Here is an 8,929-nt window from a genome sequence, read left to right on the forward strand (position 1 = left end):
AGCCTCTAGAAAGCTCCAAGGCAGGAGGCCACCTCCAGGAGAGGATCCTAACCAAGTCCTTGCAGGGGCAAGGGACGGAATGCTCTGTCCAGAGGGCAGATTCCGCTCTTTAGGGATTGGCAGTTCAGACTCCAGGATGTATCAGGTAATCCAGTTCCCATTAGTGGTGAATGAGGACTGCAGCTCTCCTTCTCAGCCCAGTTCCTGGTTCCCTCTGAGCATGCCCTTCCAGGCACTTCCCTGACTTTCAGAGCCCTTAACAACAGAATAGGGTCCACTAGGTTGCCTGGGAGATTGTTATTCCTCTCTGTGAGGATCAAGGATCTGAAAAGACTGCAGCTTACTCTCCCTCCTTGCCTCTTTGTGGCAGGCTTCAGATGGCAGACTCCAGTTCTGCATACCAGGTACTTGCATTAGCAGGCTGCTCACATGCAAGGGGCCTCCCATATGGAGATGGTCCCTGTAACACGCAGGTATCAGAGTCAAACTAGAATAAGCATGAACTGGTTCCCTGATTGGAAAGGTGGGGCTACATGGAAGGACAGTGAGAGAAGAATAAAATAATACTAAGACAAGTTTCTGATCAAGGCCCAATGTTTACTTAGGAATCTGAATATATAAAGGGAGGAGACCCATCCCCCTCAATGCCTCATCAGGGTCTTGTTGGTTGTCAGGCAGACAGGCTCAGTAACTCAGCAGGTAGTGGCTTCTTTCAGGAAGCTGCAGAGGTGGCAAGAGCATAGACTTCACCTAGGTTAGAAGGCTCCACCCTAGGTGGGCTAGCTGGCTGTGGCTGAGCAAGGTCTGAGTCAGCCTGCACCAGGCTGGGGGAAGGGCACACTGTGAAGTTATGTCTCTGTATATTCAGTTGTTAGTTCTGTTCTGGGCAGAGAGCTAATGGCCCATCGTGGCTCTCATACTTTATAAATATTTGTTTCTTCTTCATCGGAGAAGAACTGAGAGGCAGGAGATTCAGGCAGTGAATGCTGAGGTGAATGGACAATTCAGAGCAAGCACAGAGGTAGGCCGGGCCATGTGGTGTGATGTAGGCCACAATTAGCTAGGTTAGAGAAGCTAGGAGGGAACCCAAGCTAAAGGTCCAAGCTTTTAATATATATGAGTCTCCATGTCTTTATTTAAACTGCTGGCAGGTCCATGAAAGTTATGTAGTGAGGTACTTTTGTTTGGTTGCTTGGTTTTGAGGCAAGACCTCCCTATGTAGCTCAGACTACCTTCAAACTGATGACACTTCCCCTCAGTCTCTGAGTGCTGGTAAGACATCCATGAGACGGCATGAGATAAAGACCTTGGGACAGATGCTTCCCAAGGATCACTCTGGAATGCATCTAACCAGAATAATCATATAGGAGAGGCAGTTCCCTCTCTGGTCCTTGCCTAAGCTGTAGTGTGTGGTACCCTTTGGAGACAGAAGAGCTGCTGGCAGCATCTCCTTCCACACTGGCAAGCCACATGGCAGCTGACTGTGAAACTGCAGCTGTGTGAGCAGTTTAGGTCACTAAGAAGTGCAGAGGCCATCCAACTGGGGGCGGGGGGGGGGGGGGGGGGGGGGGGCTAGTGGATCCAACCTGGTCTTTCCCAGTTCCTGCTGAGACACACTGGGTTTGGCTCCTTATGCTTTGTTTAAACAAATGTTTCCTCCTTTAGGTTGTTTCTTTATTATTATTATTTATTTGTTGAGTCATATATGTGTGATATGTGTAATATGTGCATGTTATATGTGTATATGTTATATGTGTGTGATGAATATATGAGAGAGATGTGTCTGTATGTGGTAAATCGGGGGTGGGGGGTGGGGAGAGAAACAACTTTCAGGCATTAGCTCACTCATTTTACCTCTACAAAGATTCCAAAGAACAAATTTAGGTCCTCAAGGAGCAAGTGTATTACCCATTACACTGTCTTATTCACTGTGTGATCTTTATCTTATTTTTACTTTATAAATCTTCATGTGGTATGCTGTGTGCATGTATGTGTGTTTATGCTAATGATGTATGCATGTGCATATGTTTGAGTGGGTGCAGGTCACATTTACAGCACATGTGTGAAGGGCAGAGAACAATGTTGGGTCTTAGTCCTGGTCTTCCACTGTGTTTGAAACAGGGTCTATTACTCATTCTGACACCACGCCAGCAAGCCTGTAGAGGCTTCTGAGGAGTCTGCTGTCCCCATCTTGCAGGAGGAGCACTTCCGTCCCAGATATATGCCACCGCTTGTCTTTATGTGGGTTCTAGGGATCCCAACTAGGTCCTCAGGCTGGGCAGTGGCAGCTTCGCCCATTGAGCCATCTCCTAGCCTTCTCACTTGTAATTGATGCATGATAACTGTTCACACTGGTAGGTAGCACTCAAGGTGACTCTTTCATGTGTTTGTGTGTGTATATGTACATGTACAAATGATTGTGGAGGTCAGAGGGTAACCTTGTGCATTATCCTTAGGAAACCTCTCCAGTCCCTTTAATTCCCTCCTTAAAGGGTCTCCCCTGGGTTTGGAGCTCACTCATTATTAGGTAGGCTAGCTGGTCAGGGCGCTCTAAGGATCCTGTTGCCACTGTCCCCCCTGTGCTGGATTTACAGGCACAGACTCAGCCTGGCATTTTTAACATGGTTTCTGGGATTGAACCATGTCTTGGTGCTAGTGAGGTGTACTTTTCTGCCCTCCCAGCGTGATTTTTTAATACCTGTAAATAGTGTGTAATGAGCAGATCAGGTAACTGCCAAACAGGTCACCTCAACAGTAGCCACCCCTCTGTTAGGAGCCCCAGAAACTGCTTGCTTGCCATTGTAGACTGTAGTCGCCATAGTTTGCCCCCTGTATGAACACTGGGTCTGACTTGGCCTCCTCGGCAGCTCTCCTGTGTCTGTGAGCCATCTTTCTCCATACTTCCACCTTACAATTTCTTCTCCACGCAACTTGGACTGCAAAACAAAGCCTCATCGCAGGGATGATGAGCCTGCAGACTGTATTCACCGGGACCTCAGCAGTTAGGCTCAGGTAGAGATGACAGGGTATTCAACACCCCCTAGAGAATTTCCAGATCTGGCTCCATGGTGATGCTATGAAGTTGATCAGTGTTCTCCATCTGGGACCTTACTCTCTCCCTGCTCAGGGTCTGGGGCTCCTGAGAGAGAGTGGCTTTGTATAAAGAGAAGAGCCCTTTGATCCCCTCAGCACCATTACATCAGAGTCCAGAATGAGTACGGCCTCAGGATTACATCTTCTCTTGTGGTTTTTTTTTTTCTACAGTAGTGTCCCACCTTACTGACCTACTGTTTAAGAGGAGGGTTCCCAGGCAGGCTTCATCTTGTCTTTGATAACATCTGAGCCACAGTCACTTCTGTCATGCCACATCCCTTCTGCTGTACACTGGGCCTTATTTTCATCGTCATCTCACCCTTATAGAGGCAAAGGGGACTGAACATCAGAAAGCAGAGCTGGGACTGGTGAGATGGCTCAGCGGGTAAGAGCACTGACTGTTCTTCCAAAGGTCCTGAGTTTGGATCCCAGCAATCACATGGTGGCTCACAACCACCCGTAATGAGATCAGACACCCTCTTCTGGTGCGTCTGAAGACAGCTACAGTAAATTACACCTGAGCGAGCGGGGCTGGAGAGCAGCCACACACATGATGGTTCACAGCCCTCTCTCTGTACAGCTACATTGTACTCATACACATAAAATAAATAAATAAAATAAATCTTTAAAAGAAAGAAAAAAAGAAAGAAAGAGTCAGAGAGAAAGAGAGAGAGAGAGAAAGAGAGAGAGAGAAAGAGAGAGAGAGAGAGAGAGAGAGAGAGAGAGAGAGAGAGAAAGCAGAGCTGATCCTCCACTGTGTCATAGCAGGTGCAGGGGTGAACTGTGAGACTCTGGGGATGTCCAGGCAGTGATCTGAAATTTTCTTTTTGCCCCATGTCTCTGGTTCTGATAGAGAAGTCACCTTAAAATGCTTATCTGGACACTGAAGAGATGCCCCAGGAAGTAAAGCATTTGCCATTCAAGCATGAGAACCTAAGCTTGATCCCCAAAGCCCATGTAAAATCTGGGTGTGACTCTAACACTGACACAGACGGAAGGATCTCAGAAGCTCAACCTGGTGAGCTCCATGTCTCAGTAGGAGACCCTGTCTCAAAAGCAAACAAAAAACAAAAATCTGTAGATAGCACCCAAGGAAATTTACACCCAAGGTTGACTGCATGTGTGCGAATGTGATCAAACACGTGCTCGAGCACTCGCACACGCGCACACACACAAACACACACATTGCATATATGCAAATGCTTTTCTTTCTCCTTCTTCTTGGTGGTAAAGATCAGAAAGAAGCAGAGAAGAGAACAGTCTCACCCGAAGCTCTTCCCTACACAGGGATGTTTGCTTCCAGAATTGAACTATTTCTCGGCACACGGATCTATTTTTGCAGTAGAGCCGGCTGTCCCATGCCAAGGTTTCTCACTGCAAACAGAAGTACTGGAAGGGCCTGCTGGTTTCCTCCAGCCTTCAGACGCCTCTTCACATTTCATCTGGTTTACCCTCCCTGTTCCCAAAAGGAAATATTTGGAGGATTTTCTGTTCCAGATAGGAGGCTCTCTCCAGGATGCCCCTCTGGGCAGAAGCCTCACTTTACCCTCACCCCTGGCCTCTGGTACATCTCTCACTACCCCAGGAAGCTAAGCTTAGCTCCCGTGTGCCAGTCTAGAACCTAAACTGTAGATCCAGCCATGAGTAAAATAGAGTCCCAGAAGCCCCCTCCCGGTGCCCCTGGTCCCTCCCAATCCCTGGCCCTTCTAAATGGCTGAGGCCCACCTGTCATTCAAACTAGGAGTTGGAAGTTCTTCATACAAGGGTCATGGGCAAGACCATTTAGCTGAGACACTTTACAAAGAGATGCCTGAAGTCTAAATAGACACTATTCCTTATAGTTGAATCAAAACAGGTGGAGAAAAAAAAAAAAAAGACCTGTCAGTTTCCTAGTTAACCAGGGATTGTCAACCTTACAAGGACTTCATGGGGCCAAAACTGCCTTTAGTTTATCAGCATCCAAGGTCAGGAAATTCAGGGAGAAAGCTAGTTCTGTAAGTACTTAAGAGTGATCTTTGGAAGGTTCCAGAACAACAACAAATGCACCAACCTGAAAAACTCTCCCATTGTATAAGTAACTCAGTGTCTTCTTCAAGCTGTTTGTAAGACAGCAACTATATGATGGTGTAGACTGCTGTCAGCTTTCATTTCTCTTTTGGGGGACAGTAGTAATGATGACAATACAGCTCCTGGCACCGAGATGAGGCTCTCAGTGTGAGAGACAAGAGCTTCTCAGAGTTGGACTCCTCTACATGAAAGACTCACGTCCACATGGCCCAGCTTGTTCAAAGGCAATGTCCATTGCAGAATCCTGACTCCTAAGTCAACAGGATTTAGATATAGATGTGACCATGAAGAACTGTGGGACTTTCAGTGACTTCCAAGCTCTGTAGGCACCAGAATCCCCTGGAGGCTGTGTCTACAGACTCCTGGGCTGCATCCCGAGAGCTCTGACTCAGTCAACCTGGAGTGGGGCCCAGGAATATGCCTTTCTGAGTAGCTCTCAGGTGACACTGATGTGTCAAGATCTGGGCCACACCCTAAGAACAAGCAGCTTCAGTGATGTTGGCCTGCCTCTGCCCCAGTAGTGGAAGTCTTCATGAATTGTGTTTTCATTCTGCTCTGTCCTGCCTTCTCCACAATTGTCCTTAACATCTTTAACTGATATGGGGCATGGAGTGCTGTGGGAATCGTGGAGAAGTGTATATATGGTTGTATGAAAGTATGCTTGTGGAAGCCAGAGATTACTGTCAGGTGTCTTCCTCAAGAGTCTTTTGCTGAACTAGACTTCACCAATTGCCTAGACTTACAAGCCAGCCAGCTCTAGGATTGCCTGGATCCGTTTCCTTAGCACTTGGGTTATTGGCTTCTCTGTGGATGCTGGGGATTGAACTCAGATCCAATTGCTTGTGTGGCAAGTATTTTACATCTAAGCCATCTCCCCAGCCCCTTGTTTTTGATACAGAGCCCCACTATATAGTCTAGGGTGTTGTTGATCCTCCTGCCTCCTCTCTCCAATGCAGAGATAACAAGCGTGTGCTGACACATTTGGCTGATTTGAATTATATATGCTTATCAGAACAGTGTGATGAGTTTTCAATGCATGTATACAGTGTTGACCTTGATCAGAATTGGATAGGGAGCATAAGCACTTACCATTTCTTTGTGTTGGGAGCCTTTGAACTCACTTCTAGCCTGGGCTACATAATGAGACCCTGTCTCAATATGTAAATACAAAACCTGTCAGGTGCTAAAGAAACTCAGGACAAATGGCTAACCATTGTGCCTATTTAATATGCCAAAGTGGATGCTGGCTGCAGGCTCACTCAGTGCCTGTGGTTCCTCTCTGCTTCTCTCACCTCACTCCCTACTCTAAACCTTTCCAGCTCAGGGGCTTCGCTTCCCCTGTGTCTTAGTTTGGAGTTTACTGCTGTAAACAGACACCATGACCAAGCCAACTCTTATAAAGGACAGCATTTAATTGGGGCTGGCTTACAGGTTCAGAGGTTCAGTCCATTATCATCAAGACAGAAACATGGCAGCATCCAGGCAGGCATGATGCAGAAGGAGCTGAGAGTTCTACATCTTCATCTGAAGGCTGCTAGCAGAATACTGGCTTCCAGGCAGCTAGGAAGAGGGTCTTAAAACCCACACCCACAGTGACACACCTACTCCAACAGGGCCACACCTTCTAATAGTGCCACTCCCTGGGCAGAGCACATACAAACCATCACATCCACCTTCTCTTTCCTAGATAACTCTGCCATTTCACCTGCGTGCTCTTGTGGTCCCTCTCTCTTCTTTCCCTACTCCTCTCCTCCCCTGGACCAGTTTGGTCTACTGGTCATCTCTAGTCTACTATTTCCTCTCCTTGTTCTGGACTCTTTAAAAACTGACTGGCTATACTTTTCCTCATATCTACAATAAAAACCTTCCCTTCACCCCTACCTAGAAGTGGTCATGTCTCAGTTCCATTTGCCTGGCGCTTGGAATGCAGGAGAGGCATATGAGTTCCCTCCCAAGGGGCTCTGCCTCTCCTAACCAAACTGAACTGCAGATATGACTCTCTCTCTCTCTCTCTCTCTTTCTCTCTCTCTCTCTCTCTCTCTCTCTCTCTCTCTCTCTTTCTCTCTCTCTCTCTTAGATTTATTTTATTTATTTTATGTATATGAGTACACTGTAGCTGTACAGAAGGCTATGAGCTATCAAGTGTGTGGCTGTTGGGAATTGAACTCAGGACCTCTGCAAAGCCCTGCTTGCTCCTGCACAATTTACTGTAGCCATCTCCAGACGCACCAGAAGAGGGCGTCAGATCTCATTATGGGTGGTTGTCAGCTACCATGTGGTTGCTAGGATCCAAACTCAGGACCTTTGGAAGAGCAGTCAGTGCTCTTACCCACTGAGCCATCTCACCAGTCCCAGATATGACTGACTCTCTTAAGGTGTGTGTGGATCGTTTGTTCCTGGCAGCTTCTGCCTCCCACTGTCTTTGACTTCAAACTCCACCTCTCTCTTCAGTTGCTTCTTCCCCCTGTCTCTTTTAACCATTTGTCTTTCCTGGGTTACTTGGTGTCTCTCTGGCTCCTGGAGTCTCCTGAGCCTCCCAGGGTGCCCATCACCTGGGCATCTCTCTATTAATCTTCTCACCTTATTGGGCCCTCATCATGTGGAAAGTGATGTCTCTCCTCTGTCCCTTTTTGGGACATTTGTCTCTGATAAGTCTCTTAGTTTGGTGTTGCCACAGGTTGAAATTCTTGTCACCTGGACCCTTGCCCCTCTCTCTACCCCATTTTCCCTTTCCATAAGTTCTCAGCTCCTTCCTGGAGTTTTCTTCCCTCCCGATAGGAGCTGCCTGCTAAATCTCACAGCTTCCTTTTACCCTCCTGGACCTCTGTCAGGCAGCGTTCCTGTCTGAACTCTGTTCCTTCTGTCTCTCAGGTCCTTCCCAAAAGCCCCACTGCTTCCTGTGTGTTCCTGGGCCTTATAGAACCCTTCCTTCCTTCTTCCCTTCCTCTCTTCCTTCCTTCCTTTCTTTCCTACTACTCAGACTCAGAGATTTTCTTGAAGCATCACTGTCTCACTGCAAATGCCTTGCCTCAGTACAGCTTAGTGGCCAAAAATTGACACATTTGATTTTCTTTTTTCTTTATTTTACTTATGTGAGTGCACTGTTGCTCTTTTCAGACACACCGGAAGAGGGCATCGGATCCCATTACTGTTGGTTGTGAGCCACCATGTGAATACTGAACATTGAACTCAGGATCTCTGAAAGAACAGTCAGTGCTCTTAACCACTGAGCCATCTCCCCAGCCCCACATTCAACTTTCAAATTCTTTCCTATGGCAATAACTTCTACCATTGCACAAACAAACCCCCAAATCACTTATACATAAACTTTCTATGCTTGCAAGTCTCTTATCACTAAGGGTTTTCTACTTTTCATTCTTAAAAATCTTTTATCTCTACTATTTCCTTGCTATTTGCTCTCAAAAAAAAATCTCTTAAGACTATGCTATAAACTATCTCAGGATTTGTAAGTTCATTGAGTATAGTTAAAAAGCTATAAAGTCTGTAATAAAGTCTGCTTAAAACTTGTAACAAAAGCTTAATAGTTTAAAAAAATTATACCTAGTATCCTAGTTTTGGTTTCATTGCTGTGAAGAGACACCATGACCAAGGCAACTCTTAAAGGCAAACATTTAATTGGGACTGCCTTACAGTTTCAGAAGTTCAGTCCATTACCGTCATGGTAGAAAGCATGGCAGCATGCAGGCAGACATGGTGCTCGATAAGAAGCTGAGAGTTCTATATCTTCCCTCCCCCCCACCCCCCGCTT

The sequence above is a fragment of the Mastomys coucha genome, unplaced genomic scaffold, assembly GCF_008632895.1.
Source record: "Mastomys coucha isolate ucsf_1 unplaced genomic scaffold, UCSF_Mcou_1 pScaffold12, whole genome shotgun sequence".
NCBI lineage: Eukaryota > Metazoa > Chordata > Mammalia > Rodentia > Muridae > Mastomys > Mastomys coucha.